The sequence below is a fragment of the Propithecus coquereli genome, unplaced genomic scaffold (genome assembly GCF_000956105.1).
Source record: "Propithecus coquereli isolate 6110/MARCELLA unplaced genomic scaffold, Pcoq_1.0 Scaffold461, whole genome shotgun sequence".
NCBI classification, from domain to species: domain Eukaryota; kingdom Metazoa; phylum Chordata; class Mammalia; order Primates; family Indriidae; genus Propithecus; species Propithecus coquereli.
In genome coordinates, this window is record NW_012150408.1 from 890,436 (window position 1) to 905,684 (window position 15,249).

The window sequence follows — 15,249 nt, forward strand, 5'->3', positions numbered from 1 at the left end:
TTAGATTTTTTGGTTTTTAAAGAAACTGTTATTATCATTTTACCTCTTCATACCCATACCAAAAGGATCTGAGGCAATTAATAATTTAAAAAGACAACTAACAAAATAAGCATTAAAGAATAATCAATGAATGAGAGGGAATTAATTTTAAACCCAAAAGGGGTTGGGGCGAGGGAGGAGAGTGAGAGCTGCTACAGCTGAACACAAAACTTACCCTGTATTTCTGAGCAGTCAGGAAAATGGGTCGAGTTGAGTTGTACAGCACATTAGTGCATTACTGGCATCACGGCCCTTGTCGGCAGACTGTGTTTATCCCGTATTTATGTTGAGTCCCACCTTGCCTCTAACCTGCCCTCCCTGCCTAAGATTTTCTTCTCTGCCCATTTACACTGGTCCAGCATTTGCAAACAGATACACACATTTGCACACAATACCTGTTAGCTAGGTTGGGCTTGCGTTTCCGGTACTTGAAATTTCCAACTGGCATATTTCACTGGAGGTTTTCTGGGAGTCTCCCCGCAGAATAAAGGAATAAACTAATACTTATTAGGCATTGTGCTCTAGGAAATATATGTTAGTTGCTTTCAAGAACGTCTCATTTACTGCTCATAACAACTTATGAGATGGGGAGAAAGGTCTTCATTTTAGAGATTCAGAGGGAAACGGTGTATTCAGGGCCACACAGCAAGCTGGTGGCAGAGGCGGCATTCGCACCCAGGTCCGCAGGACTCCTGGCCCGGTGCCCTTGTACGGCACAGCACTGTCTCCCCCTGCTGATTTACTCTCTCCCTTGTCCCTCACACCACAGGAAAACTGGCTTGCCATGTGTGCAGCTTTGCATTTTTTCCCCATTTTCCTTCTTCTGCTCAAGAGGGACTTAATGACGTTGTGAGCACTAACTAGCCTTACTACAAATACTTCCCACCCTGGTTCCTGTCAACTACCAAGACAGGGCCGGGCTATTTCCTTTTCTCTATGGGATCTGGAACAGTTCGTTCTAGGAAGTTGTCATTTGTCCTTTCCAAGTCCCCGGTCACCCTCGAATTGCTCCTCTGAGGCACTCAGCCATCATGGAGCTGGGTCACTGAAGTCCGTCCGCCACCTCTGCCCCAATTCCTTAGCAAGCTTCACGTCAGCTTGCTTCCAGGACCCTCATCAACAGTCACAGCTCTAAGTCCCTTGGGCAGGGGGCCTATGGCATATGCTGTCCCTTTGGCTACTATTCCATCTTGTTTAGGGTTTAACCAACAGTCTTCGCATGGCACCATCACTTGTCTGCAGACCTTGGACGCCACAGGTCTTTGTCTGCGACTATAAAAAGGAGGAACTGGAGTCCGTGACCCGTGAGGGCCCTTTCTTTCCTTGGTGGGGTTATGTCCAGCTTGTCGTCAGCAATGCTTTTCTGACGGTTCCTCCTGTCGTCCTATCTCAGAATAGCTCTCCTTCCGCGAGTAAGTCTCAGATGCATGAACAACAACCTCTCAAACTGAGGGGTGCCCTGAGTTTTCAAAGCACATTCCTGGCCTTATTTGTTCCTCACCACTCTGTGAAGGAGCCAGGAGAGGTAGTCCTTTTCACTGATGGGGAAACTAAGACTCAGAACAGTTAAGTAATATGCCCAAATTACAGAGAAGTTCAGGGGAGTTAAGGCTAGAACTTAAGATGTGAGAGTTTACTTTTAGGTGCTTACACGCTGCCAAGTTTTCTAATTCACTCATTTATTTTGTGGGTTTTGAACACTGATATCAAAGTATATTTATAGATTCTGGCTGGGTTTATCTGCCACTTCCCGCACCTGCCCATTGACCAACTTGGCTGATGAACTGTTCTCATGCCTTCCCTCCACCCCACCTCTCCAGCTATCCTAATGCCTTTTCCTTAAGGTAATTTGTCCTGTTGGAAATCTTAGTCTGTGTTTCCTGGCCCCGGGTCACTGACCTCTCTTGGCTGAGCCATGATTTATAGAAAAGGAGCCAGGATGGCAGGCAGGTGGGGCACAGAGCCCTCTCCTGGAGAACGAGCACACTCTCGCAGCTCCTGGCCCTTGGACATTTTGGTTTCAGGTATTTTCATGAAAAAATTGTAACTTGCTAGCACATGACAGAAGTACTTCCTGATGGCACGAGAGCACTGGTGGGAGGCAGTGTGGTAGAATCCAGAGGACGGGCACTGGAATCTCGGTCGGGGGTGTGAATCCTAGCTGCCCCCTTTCCTGGCTGTGTGACCTTAGGCAGGCAGCTTAAATTTTTAAAAAATAAATTATCATATGGTTAAATCAATCTATCTTCAAAAGTACATAAAAAAATAAAAGGAAAAATAAAATTTTCTCTTTTCACATTCCTTTCTTATCACACATACTCCCCATTATCAGCTGCAAGCATATACTTCCAGGTGTGTGTGGGGGAAATGTATGGATATATCTGCATACATATATGCTTCAAACATATACATATGGCATCATGCCACATAAATATTTTTTGAATTGATTTTGTTTTTTGCACTTAAAAATGTATTTTAGTGATATGCTTTCAGCACATACTGATGGGCCTCCTTAATAGCTGCATGAAATTCTATTTGAAGGGTTTATAGTAATATAACCAATATTTATTGGTGAGCATTTAGATTTCCAGTCTCTTGTTTCGGCTGTTACAAACAGTGCTATAATGGCTTACATTTAAAAATATATCCATAGGATAAACAATGTATTGCAAAATTGCTGGTACAAGGAATAGATGCAGTTACAGTTTTTACTGATATTGCCAAACGGCCCCCAACCCAAGAAAAAGATGGCACCACTCTTACCAGCATTTGGAAGTGTGAGAAAGTTACTCTACCTCTCTTAGTTTTCCCACACAGTCCCTTGCGTGAGTTAGAAACAGAGAAGGTGCTCAGTATGGAGTTTCTGATTGGCAGTCGTGTCAAACAAAGCCAAATTCATCTCCTTGGGCTCAATCCTAAACAGAACCCAAGATGTACATCCTTGAAGCACAGACTAAAAATAATCTGTGCTGCCTGTGTCGTCAATTTCCCCCTATTGTAACACTTTCTTAATAAGCCTAGCAGCTGAGGATCTATGCGAGTTTAATGGCTTGCAGCTTCCTTGATGGACCAGGTAATAAACCATCTTCCCTTATTGCTAAAATGAGTGGAGGCTTCTAGATTTAACTCTTGTTAACTCAAACAAGTGAAAAACTTCATCAGTTCCCATCCACCTACCAACTAGGGCTCGTGAGGCTGAGGAGCATGGCATGATTTCAGAGGCTTCTCTGCTAACGCTACCTCAAAACTTGGCCCAACCCAGGCAAGCCCAGTTTAAGTACTCTCTCTTTTACACATGAGATAATGAAGAAAGTTCTAGAAATAGGACCCAGAGGAGCTGAATTCAGGCCTACTTCTACCACTTCCCAGCTATGTGACTCTGGGCAAGAAACTTCCTCTCTGAGCCTCTGTTTCCTTATTTATAAAATCAGGCTAGTAATAATTTTAATAATAGTGAACACTATTCTAAGAGTATTATGTATTTTACCTCATTTAATAATATCTGGCTCACAAGTGGTTGTGAAGACTTAATGAAATCAGATGACACAAAATTGTTTTGGAAACTCTAAAACATGCAAATATCAAGCACTGTTAACAAAATGCAGCAAACATTTATGCTGTTTTACTATTACTCCGGCCATCATGGCTTCCTCCTTTTCTGAACTTTCATGACATTTATTGTCTGCTTACAATATTTGCCTTGTAGTATCATCATCATCTGACACACATTTCAAAGCTGGTTGTCTAATAATCTGACCTCTCCTCCACCTCCACCCTCAGACCACTAGATTATATGATAATGTTTCAGAGCAAGGACCATCCATATGTGAGTCTTGGGTTTTCCAGAACATTTGTATTTTAAATATTGATTATGTCCTGTTGTTTGATTATATGCTCTGAGCTTAGGCCTATACAGATACAATCACTGCATCTATAAATTTCCAAATCCTTTACAGAGCTGTGCCTTAGCAGGTTCACAATCAGGACTTGCTATGACTGGAGATGGTAGGAGTGGGGTTCAGGCTGCACCAATGCAGAAAACCAGAAGAGGCGGCCCTCAGGACTGGGTGGGCTGTGTCTGTTTCTGCAGGCCCAGCCATCTTCTCCTCTCTTTGCACACGTGCCCCTCCAGGGGGTCAAGTTCTTTCCTCCCTATCTTTCCCCACAGGAAACTCTGTTCTCAATCTCCATCTGCACTGGAGCTAAAGGATCTGGAAACAGCTTAGAGTATGAATCCTCCCCAGATCACTGAAATGTGCGCAAGGATCAAACCTCAAGCTAGAAGAAGATGACAGCGCTAAAGATGGATTTGCAGGCTCCGTGTATTTAGGGAGCAGAAGAATTTCTGAGAGCTTTGGAAATAGTCCAGCCCTAGTAAATGCCTGGCCGGGTCTAGACATTTATCCCTAACAAGGTACTTAGTTTCTGGCTCTCACTGACTCTGACTCAGGCCTTGTTCTTTTGACCAAACCTCTCCAGGCTTCAAGAAGTTAGAAAATACACTATTAATAGAAATAGCAGGACCGTCCTATTTCCCACCCGACACTGGAAGGGTGAAGAACCGAGCCTGCCTGTCCTGGCGAGCGTTTGTGAGCGCCTGCCGCCACCCACTGGCAAGGCGTGCTCTGCAGCGGCCTGCAGACTCAGCGCCCGCCACCCCCTCGCCGCACGGGCGGCACAGCGGCGCTCTCCCGGCCCAGGACAGCCCTCCGCGGGCTTATTTGCTGCTCTGAGAAACCATGCCCGAAGATCAATCGTCTCTTCTAAAAAGTGTGCGTCCATACACAGCCCAAGCTGGACAGCTGGCTTTTTGCAACCTGTAAAAAGAAACGCTGTGGTTTGTCAGTCAATTCAGCAAAAATGGACTGAGTACCCAGCGGCAGGTGCGGGAAATATAAAAATGCATTAGCAGTCGCCAGGTAGAGAAAGCACAGTGTAGACACGGAGACCAGTATCCGCATGGGTAATCGCTAAGGTCCTTTCAACCCTTCAGATTTGTAGCTAGTGTTCACATTCCCACCTTTTAATATTTTCCTTTAAAAAAAATTTTAAAGCACACAACTAAAACAATAACGACAACGAAAGTCACTTTCATACAGCCCAGAAAGATATACCGTGGAAAGTAAGTTTCCTCTACCTCCAAGGGAGAAAAAGTAAGTTTCCTCTGCCTCGCAGGTGAGCGGAGGCCGTGAAAGACTAGAGCACAGGGTACGAACTGCAGGCGAAGTGCGGACATCGTGCTGGGGGGCCGGGCGAGGGCGGTTCTCCCCGCCTGGAGAAGTCCGGGAAGGCGCCCAAGACGCGCTGGGCCCTGACGACGAGCAGGGATTAGCCCCAGGAGGCGGGAACCGGGCGAAGGCGAGGGCAGAGGCACCGCAGGCCCGCCCGCTGTCAGCCGCGGAGCCGAGACCGAGGCGGGGCAGAGACAGACAGCACGCAGCTTCCAGCGTCCCGCCCAGGCTGGGACCTGAGGGCTAGCCTCCAAAAGATCGTTTTCAAACTTTTGACTCTGGAAAACTTGACCCTCCATAATCACCAACATTTTGCCAATCTTTTTCATCCATCACCCTCACTGTTTTTGTTGTTGGGACTATGCTATGAGTATTTTACAGTAAATCCCAAACATCATGCCATTTCTCCCGTCAATTTCAAGTATGGTCTCTAACTGGTAACGACTACTTATTTTTACTTCTTTTTATTGTGGCAAAATATACATAACAAAATTTGTCATTTTCACCATTTTTAAATGTACACTTCCGTGGGATTAAGTATATTCACAATATTGTGCAACCATCGCTACTATCTATTTTTGAAACTTGTTCTCATTATCTCAAACAGAAACTCTGTAGCCATTAAGCAATAACTGCCCATTCCTCTACCCCCCACCCCCAGTACCAGGTAACATCTGATCTACTTTCTGTCTCTCTGAATTTGCTTATTCTTGGGTAATGACTTTTTATTATTTTATTTATTTATTTATTTATTTTGAGACAGAGTCTCACTCTTTTGCTCGGGCTAGAGTGCTGTGGTGTCAGCCTAGCTCACAGCAACCTCCAACTCCTGGGCTCAGCGATCCTCCTGCCTCAGCCTCCCAAGTAGCTGGGACTACAGGCATGCGCCACCATGTCCGGCTAATTTTTTCTATATATTTTTAGTTGTCCAATTAATTTCTTTCTATTTTTAGTAGAGACGGGGTCTCGCTCTTGCTCAGGCTGGTCTCGAACTCCTGAGCTCACACAATCCGCCCGCCTCGGCCTCCCAGAGTGCTAGGATTACAGGCGTGAGCCACCGCGCCCGGCCTGGTAATGACTTTTTAAATATAAGTACCATGCCCTTGTCTCACCAAACAAAATTAACAACAATTTTTATTCACGTCTTTACTGAGTCTATATTCAAGTTTTCCCACTGTCTCCAAAAATACTCTCAAAAATTTTAAGCAGAGAGGTCAGATACACCTAAGATCTGAGAGACTGCTTTGTCTGGAATGTGGAGAAGACAGAATGGAATGAATTAGGGCTCAAGATCGTTTGAAGGCCGGTGTAGTAACTAGACTTCAGGACTTGCTATTTTATTGGTGCTTGGCAAATCGATAGCTGTTGCACAGCACTCACCTGACAAGTCCATTAATCATTTGATTGATTAGGGGTAGGAACTTAGAAGCTAGCTGGGAAATGATAGCAACATTAAAAAATAGCATTTTTTGAAATGGCAGAAAGTAGTATGTGACTCCCACTGTAGATGTTTTGAACAGAGACATAAATGAGATCTAAAATAGTCAGATAAGGCTTTACATTGGTGAAGGGGTTCTTAACTTAAATTTGGACATGTTATCTAATTCAGAGGTCCCCAATCTATGGTGAGTTGTATAATTATTTCATTATATGTTACAATGTAATAATAATAGAAATAAAGTGCACAATAAATGTAATGCACTTGAATCATCCCAAAACCATCCCCCCCCCCCACCATCCGTGGAAAAATTGTCTATCATGAAAACGGTCCCTGGGGCCAAAAAGGTTGGGGACTGCTGATCTCATTCATAGACCATAAACTTTCTTTCAGTACATAGAGAAATTTCTGTTATGAATAATTGGTTTAGGAATAAGAAACAAAGAGCAGGAAGACATGAAGATGTTTCTGGATAAAGACGATGTTCTGTGGCTGGTTGTTGATATTATTATTCAGTGATTAAGCTGTTACATCAAATGCTCTGCAAGTAAGCCACTTCTTTGACAGAGAGCAAGCTGCGCGGTGTCTTAGTTAACATTCATATAAGTGATCTGGAAGCGAGTACGTGGGGAAATTGCCAGGTTTGCAGATGGCATTCAGCTCTTCCAGGGATTAAAATGCCAAGCTGATTAGGGGCAAACTGAAAGAAGATGTGGACGTGGGCAGAAAAGTGGCAGAGGAGTTTTAATGTGACGAAGTGTAAGAAAACACATTCAAGGGAAATAATCTTATCTGAGGATCATGAGCTGGAGTGCTCAGCTACAACCTGGTAAAGGAACCTGGAATGACAGAAAACTGTTTCTGTAAGACAGTCCTGTGAGCTGTCACAGGCAAAAAACAATAAGACTGAGAGAGTGAAATGAGGAAAAATGTTAGTTATTACCAGAAAGTTTATTGGAAACCCAACATAAAGGGTTTCTCACTCTCTGGCCTCATCTCACACAAGCCGTGGTGCCTGTGTCTTTGTGATGTCGCATATCAGATCCACTCACCTGAACACAAATGACATGATGAAAGTAGAAATTGGTCCAGAGAAAAACAGGACAAAATGAAATGGCTCTGATTTTAGGAGAGCTAAAATAATTAGTTTTCTTCAGTCTGTAAAGGTGAAGATCCAAAGGGAGCACACGGGTGTGGAGAAGAGAAGGAGAACACCATGTACAGGATCGCTCATCTCAGACAGCCCAAATTAATCCTCACGACATTTCCTGCCTCTTACAGGAATGTCATCTCAAGTGTCGCTGGTTTTATAGGAAAATGAGGCTCAGATGAATTAACTGACTTGGCTTAAAGGCAGCAGCTAGTAGGTGGCAGAGCTAGTGAAATTAAATTCCAGCCCTTGTGATGCTCCAGTTCAGAGATTGTATACTTCTTTAGATGGGGACTGTTCTCTACTCATTTTTGAGTTCCAATGCCTGTCCTACCATTGGACACATAGTAGATGCTCAGGAAATGTTTTAGAGTTATTGAATTGAATCCAGATAGATATTTCGAGGTTAATATCAGAAAAGACAACCGGGCTCAATCTGACATAGAGTCTGGGGCTTGAAGACCTCTGAGGATATCCACTTTGTCCTTCTCCAGGACATCACCTGAAATTCCTTCAGGTGATCTGCGGGAAGGTTTCAACAGCCTTAGGTGGCAGATGAGATCCCTTAAGAGAAGCAGCAATCCCAAAGCTCTGAAAATAACTAATTTCTGAGTAAACACCCAGCTTTGACTTCAGTTGGGAACAGCAAATCACTTTTTCTGAGCAGATTTTCTGAAGATCTCTATTTTGGGGAATAATTAAATGATGCAGTGTCACGAGATAACAAGATTATCAAATGCAGAAGAAAAAAATTCTGTAACTCAAGAGAACACATGATGGGAAGATTAGATGCATTTGTCTGTAATTATAGTGCAGCTACAGAACAGAATGCTTTGGAGTCATGGGACAGATGCTCTTTCCATGACTTGCTTGTGAAATTAAATCAGGCTGATTTGATATTGGAGAAAAGTGGGTCAGTTATAAAGTTTGCTTTGGAGAAAAATCAGGGAAATATAATTTTTGAAAGATATGGCATTATTTTATGCCAGATAAACAGGGCTCCTAGCATTGTGAAAGCTCCAGGTCCACCTCCAGCTCCACAAATCATACCCACAACCACCATTACCACCAAAGCTACACATATCCATCCTTTTGTAGCAGTCTAGATACAGGGAAATGTCCTCCATGATCTGGTCCCACCCTTCTATTTTACACTGATCTCCCACTATTTCCCCCCTGCAATCTGCTGCAGAGTCTCCATGTGAATTAGAAAAAGGTACCTCTTCCTCTGGGCACTGGCACAGGACACACTCTTGCACCGGGGCACTTGGCTGGGTGAGCAGAATGTGGGGCTGCACTCCAGCCCCCACTCGTCGTCTCAGACAGATGTCCTTGTGCAGTGAACAACCTGCACATGCATATGCAGGAGCCCCGTTCCTGCTCCATCTACCATCCAGACACTGCTTCCCAACTACTGCTTGTTAAACTACTACCCCTGTGCCTTGGTCCACTGTGGAATCATCCCCTCATCATTCTTCAAGGTCCCAAACAAGTTCTGTCTCCCTTAGGAAATGTTCCCTGTCCTCCCCTCTTGCAGTAGTTTCTCCTTCTTCTGAAAGCCTAGTCTGAAACCCATTGATTTGTCATTTTTAAATAGACACAGCCTAGCATCATCAGCTAATTTTTCACTTATGTGTGTCTCCCCCGCTGCCCGCTACCATATCAGAAGCCCCCAATGTGTACACTGCATCTTACACTTCCTTCCTATTCCCCAAAAAACCTCACACCACTGCCTTGTACAAAGCACAACTATGATAGTTAATTTTGTGTCAACTTGACTAGGCCACAGGGTGCCCAGATATTTGTTTAAACATTATTTCTGGATGTGTCTGTTAGGGTGTTTCTGGATAACATTAATATTTGAATCAGTAGACTGAGTAAAGCAGAATGCCCTCCCCAATGTGTTTGGACATCATTTAATCCATTAAAGGCCTAAATAGAACAAAAATATGGAATAAGGGAGAATTTACTCTCTCTGCTTGTCTTCAAGCTAGAACGGGAGTGGGAACCTGTGACCTTCTAGGTCTCTAAGTGCGGCCTTTGGACTGAATCCAAATTTTACAGAACAAATCCTTTTATTTTTATTAATACATTTTTGTTCATCTTTTGTATTTTTATTTTTAAAATTAACATATTTAAAATACCAAGGAATAAAATAAGTTTCAATGAAATAATCCTTCCAGATTGACCAGCACAATTAGAACATTAGTAAGCCATAAGGGCTAAACTGATGGCTGCTACGCTCATGTTTTAGTGCTAACTTCCCCCACCTGACTGGCGCCACTACCGCACAAGGCTGGTTGGCAAGAGTTTATGGGGGTTGAGTGTGCCAATCTGTTATCAGCTTTTGACAAGGGTGCACTGTGTTTCTGTTTGAAGTGGAATTTGTGAATAGTTGCACAGCTCGACAGACTTTTTAATTCTGTCTGTTTAACAGCCCATCATGTCAAAGAAGATCAAGAGAACACTGAACCAAGAAAACAGATTTTCTAGCGAGGATTGGGAAATGCAATGTTATTTTGTTTCTGCTAAAGATAAGATGATTTGCTTGCTTTGTGATACTGCAATATCAACATTAAAGAAATTCAATGCCCGTCAGCATTATAACACTCATAAGAACCACAAATACTTTAAATTAGAAGGAGAGGTGTGAAAGGCTGTATTGCATAAGTTACAATAAAAGATGAAAAACAATTACCAAAGCTTTCAAGCAGCAATAAGACCTGGAAATAATACCACAGAAGTAACTTGTAAAGTGGCTTATATACTCGGGGAAAAAGGGGAAGCCATTCAGTGATGTAGAAATTGTGAAAGAATGCATTGTCGAAGTTGTAGGATGCTTAGACCCACATAACACTTCAAAGTACGAACAACCGCCTCTTTCAAGGAGAACCATAACTGACTAGCAGCATGAATTAGCTTTCAACTTAACAGAACAACTTCATGCGATACTTTGAAAGGAAAATATATATTATTCAATCGCTTTGGATGAATCAACTGATACTACTGACTCAGTGCAGGTTTTATACTTCATTTGGGTCATAACTGAAGATTTTCTTTGCAATGAAGAAGAGTTACTTGCTTTGGGCACTTTTACAAATAGAACACAGAGAATAGGTATCTTCAACAACTCTCAGGATAAATGTCGTGAAGTTGGACCGAATTTGGCAAATTTAGTGAGTGTATGAACAGACCTGCACCTTCCATGACAGGAAAACATGAAGGGTTTATTGCACAGATTAAAAAGTTTTAACAGATCCAGATGCTGTCATTTGTTTTCATTGTATCTTGCATCAGCAAAATCTCTGTGCTAAAGCTACTATTTTAAGTGAAACTTTGCAACAAGTTATATTACTAAGTGTTGTTAACTATTTTCCTGCAAATGCAACACAGCATCTTCAATTTTGTAACATGCTAAAGTTGAATGATGAGGTCTTCAGTGTGGATTTGCCGTATCATTCTAAATGCTTTGGTTATTGCAGGGACAGGTGTTAGCCAAAATTTTATCTCTGTGAGAACAGATAGTTAAGTTTTATGAAAAACAGAATCAGCAAGGTGAATTATTGAAAGAAGATTTCTATAGGAATGCAGCATATCTATGTGATACCATGTCAAATCAAAACGACTTGAATATTTCTTTGTAAGGTAAAACTAAGTCTATATATGATATGTGGCAAAAAAATCCAAGCATTTCAAAAAAGCTATCTTTTTCAGAACAATTCTTCTTCAAAAGGAAATTTTGGATGAACATTTTCCCCCATTAGCAAAGGTCATTGATGAGCAGGATTATATATGCAAATCATCTGAAGAGTACATAGCTGTTATAGACCTATTAATTGGAGAATACAATGAAAGGTTCACTGACTTTGAAAATCATGATATCACACTCAAATTAGCATTTCAGCCTCACCTAGATGATATCACCAAGGGACCTAAAGAACTACAGATAGAATTGATTGAATTCTCAGTAGATGACATTTTAAAGTTTTCTTAGTTTGATGCTAAGAAAGATCCAATTGAAATATGGGAAAATGCAGGAGAATAACCACGCCTTTGGTAACATGCCCAAATAATGCTTTCTTGCTTTTCAACCACTTATTGCGGGGAATCTACATTATCCTACCTAACCTGAATCAAGATGCCCTTAAGGTCACAAATGACTTGACACCCATCTAGAGGATCAACTGAAACTGCGGACCTCCATGCTGCAACCGAATATTCAAATGCTTTCCAACAAAAATCAGACATAACAAAATCATTAAAAGATTAGTTAACTTTAAAATTAACAGATAGTTTTCATTTTTGAAATTATTAAGTACATCATAGTTAGATTTTGACAAAATAATGTACATTTTTAAGTATATCTAATTTAAGTTTCTTGAATGCGGCTTTATTTGATTACAGCTAAATTCATACAGCCTTCCTACATGAAAAGTTTCCCCACCCCTGAGTGAGGACATTGGTCTTCTCCTGCCTTTGCACTGAGACTGAAACACCATTGCCTCTCGCTGTCCTCAGACCTTAAGATTCAGACTGGAACTATATCATTGGCTCTCCTGGGTCTCCAGTTTGCTGACTGCAGATCTTGGGACTTCTCAGCTTCCATAACTGTGGGAGCCAATTCCTTATAATATACATACACATACATATACACACACACACACACACATGTGTGTACACACACACACACACATGGGCTGCTATAACAAAGCACCATAGACTGGCTGGCTTAAACAACAGACACTTATTTCTCATAGCTCTGGAGCCTGGGAAGTCCAGATCAAGGTGCTAGTGGATTCAGTTCCTGGCTTGCAGATAGCTGCCTTCTTTCTGTGTCCTCATATGTAAAAGAGAGAGAGAGAGCTCTGTTCTCTCTTCCTCTTTCTAATAAGGACTTTAATACCCAATCACCTCCCAAAGGCCCTACCTTCAAATACCATCACAGTTGGGGGCACACAACATTCAGTCCATAACAACATGCTTAAGAAAGACCTATCACTTGAGTCCCGGCAGAGGACACTTGCCCACTTGGGACTTCAGGGACAGGGAACCATAATACATAGAATAGTACTACACAAAATACACGATGCTATATGTTTATCAAATGACAAAAACAAATAGCCATTTACATCTTCTGGCTGGGGTATACACTCCCCGAATCCCAAGGAAGAGTACCTTCCCCTCCTCGTTACACAGACACAAGTTATTCACACTGACTCAGAAACGCTGCATTTTCATCAACTGCTGAGTGGTGCAGTGGAAAGAGCACGGATTTTAGAGCCGGACTAACCCAGGTTTAAATCTCAGGGCTTCTACTCACTGTCTGAACTTGGGCTCTTTTACCTCTTTGTATCTTCATCTGTAGATCCTATAAGGATAATACTATCTCTAAAGTTTTTTCGGGTTAAATGACTCTGCTTTTAATGTATTTCTGAAACATGCTTAAACTTATCTGTCCCTCTTGGGCATTTCACTTCCATCCCCCAGCTCTTTGCACATCTGCTTCTTTTTAATGCGTGTGACTCAGCTTACCCATTCCCTCCTCAGTGATTTTTCCTCACTATTTGAACTGAGGTGATCTCCCCGTCCCACAGCCCTCAAATCATTCTCTCTGTATGATCTTCATAGACATTACTTCCATTTTGAAATTTCTAGACTATTTGTTTATTATTCATCTCCCCAACCAGAATGTAAGTTCCACGGGAGCAGGGCCCTTGCTGTTGTGGCGGGTGCTGCATCAGTCTCACGCCCAGCTCTGTTACGATGCCTGGTTCGTTAGATACCCCAATACCTAGCACACCACAGCCACATACTTTAGGTCCCAATTTTCCCTCTTTTTATGTAGAAATTACTGGGTTAAACCACGTGCTTGTGTGAGTTCTTTGAAATGGAGGGCATTTCAGTAAAATGAGTTCATTGTTTGAGCGCTGATCAGGCATTTATAAACATAGACAAAAATATTATCACTTATTCCAGTGTGTGATGGGACCGTCCTCCACCTTAATGTTCCATTAACATTTTATTTAGGTTATTAAGTATGAAATGTCTGATTTCCTGAAGTACTAAGTTTGACAGTTGATATCTCTGACATTTCACTTTGACACTTCTTGTTTTATTTTTATTGTGAAGGTACATCCTCACTTTTTCAAATGCACGTTTTGGCTTGTGATTATCTTTCAAAAATTTTTTTGGAGCAATTTTTGTGAAACCATGGATAAATAAAAAATTCGTGTTATTTTCTAATATGAGTTCCATCGTGGAACCAATGCAGCGTAGACAGCTCGAAATATCAACGAAGTGTTTGGGAAGGATGTGGCTAATGAACACACAGTATGTTGATGGTTTGAGAGGTTCCATTCTGGTGATTTTAATCTTGAAAATGAGCCACGTGGGTGACCTGAGACAAAGGTGGATAATGATGAACTGAAAGCTGTAGTGGAAGCGAATCTTTCTCAACCTACGTGTGAATTAGCAGCAAGGTTTGATGTTACTATTCCAACAATATTGGACGATTTGAAACAAATTGGCAAGGTAAAGAATCTGGATAGATGGGTTCTGCATGAATTAAATGAGCATCGGAAGAGAAATCATCTCACAGCTTGCCTTTCTGTGCCGTCATGACATAAAGGTGAATCATTTCTACACCATATTGTTTATGTGTGATGAAAAATGGATTCTTTTTGATAATCACAAGCATGAAACACAATGGTTGGATACACATGAAGTGCCAAAACACAGTCCAAAACCAAATATTTATCAAAAATGCCAATGACGTCTGTTTGGTGGTCCAGTGCTGGTATTATCCGTTACAGCTTTGTGAAACCTGGTCAGTTGATTACAGCAGATGACTGCTGTAACCAGTTGGATGAAATGACGAGGATGCTTGTGATTAAGCAGATGAGATTGGTCAATAGAGACAGGCCAATCCTCTTGCAAGACAATGCTCAACATGTCGCACAAACAAGGCTGCTCAAACTACAGAGATTGGACTTAGAAACTCTCTGTCATCCACCATATTCACCAGACCTTGCACCAACTGACTACCACTTCTTCCAGGCTTTGGACCACTTTTTGCAAGGAAAACTACTCAATTCTCAACAAGCTGTGGAGAATGCCTTTTCCGATTTCATGGCCACTTGCTCTCCAGGCTTCTTCGCTGCTGGCATAAACAAGCTACTGTGAAGATGGCAAAACTGTGTCATAGTTTAGGTGCATCCTTTAATTAACTCTACTGCTTCTTGTTTGAGATATAATAAACTACACTTTTGATTCGAAGTTGGACATTTCATATTTGATGACCTTAATAAATACAAATCTTTTTTTTTTTTATTTCAGCAAATTATGGGTGTACATATGTTTAGGTTACGTGTGTTGCCCTTGGTTCCCCCCCC

At 41.9% G+C, this 15,249-nt stretch overlaps 1 protein-coding gene across 1 annotated transcript in view; it reads right to left on the reverse strand.

The window, feature by feature from the left end:
• Positions 1–15,249, reverse strand: part of SYN2 (synapsin II) — a 176,352-nt gene that overhangs the window by 46,013 nt on the left and 115,090 nt on the right. The window lies entirely within an intron of this gene.